The 1,217-nt window shown below is 40.9% G+C and overlaps 1 protein-coding gene across 1 annotated transcript in view; it reads left to right on the top strand.

Annotated features, from left to right (window-relative positions):
• SLC9A3 (solute carrier family 9 member A3) overlaps positions 1-1,217 on the top strand; it is a 313,153-nt gene that overhangs the window by 128,005 nt on the left and 183,931 nt on the right. The gene's annotated exons all lie outside the window — the stretch shown is intronic.

The raw sequence follows: 1,217 nt of genomic DNA, 5'->3' as shown, positions 1-1,217 counted from the left end.
TATATATATATATATATATATATATATTAGGGCTGCGGAAATAAACGATTAATTCCTCGATTAATCGGTAATTTTTTTGATCGATTAAAATGTTTTTGATCGGTACTCACCTCTCCCCCGGCTTCCGGGTCTTCCGGGAGTTCCCCCCTTCCCCAAGTGGCTCCGTTGGCTAACGAAGGGAAGGGGGGAGGAGTCCGGTAACGTGGATTTCCGTGACAGCTAATGAAGGGAAGGGGGAGGAGTCCGTTGATGTCGATGTCCGTGATGTCACCGGACTCCTCTTCCCTTTCCTTCGTTAGCCGACGAGAGACTAACGAGGGAGAGGAGGAAATCCAGAAGCAGGTCTTAATGGCTCACAGCGGTCATACAGCTGCTTAAAAAATCAGTGTGCTTTACAAATGTGCCCTTTGCTTCCCTTAAGTAAGTAAAACTCTGTTTATTTAATGGGAAGGTGGGAGAGGGGGGTGCTAAGATGAGTAAAGTGTTTGCTTCAGAATTACACCATTCAATCCATACAGCTGTCTTGTCTGTATTTTATGAATGCAGGCACAATGTGACATAAACACTAAGGTGTCCTGAGATGAACAAAACCAAAGTTGTCAAAGGAACAGGAGGTGAGGAAAAATCTTCCAATGGGGAAACTGGTTAAATGGGAAAACTGTCACCTCATTTTGGGGATATTTCCTCTTAATTCCTGCATGTCTCTGGGACAGGAAATGAGGGGAAATCTTCTAAATGGGACACTACCTGAGCTCTGTACTGCATTAAGAAAGAAAAAAAAACCTGACGTCACTACCCTACTCTATCCAAAAATAAAAAAAATAAAAGTTTTGGCCGTACAGTGAGATAAAATATATGCATGCCTTTATTGGCTGAAGAGGCATATGTTCACAATCCCAACCCCACCACATAGTCTGCTTGGGGGCCTATTGTGCAGACAGAGGACTTCAGTGTGGGATGTAAACAAACACATTGTTCCATAATATGGAGTAATGAAGCTTTGACTAATTTATACCAGCTTAATAAGTCTTTCTATCAATACCTGCAGATTTTTACCTTGTTTTTTCATTTCGGTGTGTGGCGCTGTCCCCATTACCATTGTTGCTTAGACAAGAATTCTGTATGTGCGTTATAATTAATCGAAATTAATCGATTAAAAAAATGTCGATTAATCGAACACGAAAATTGTAATCATTACCAGCCTATATATATATTTA

The sequence above is a fragment of the Nanorana parkeri genome, unplaced genomic scaffold, assembly GCF_000935625.1.
Source record: "Nanorana parkeri isolate BGI_ZX_2015 unplaced genomic scaffold, ASM93562v1 scaffold370, whole genome shotgun sequence".
Taxonomy (NCBI): domain Eukaryota; kingdom Metazoa; phylum Chordata; class Amphibia; order Anura; family Dicroglossidae; genus Nanorana; species Nanorana parkeri.
Note: the sequence above shows the minus strand (reverse complement) of the source record. Positions and strands in the feature narration are given on the sequence as shown.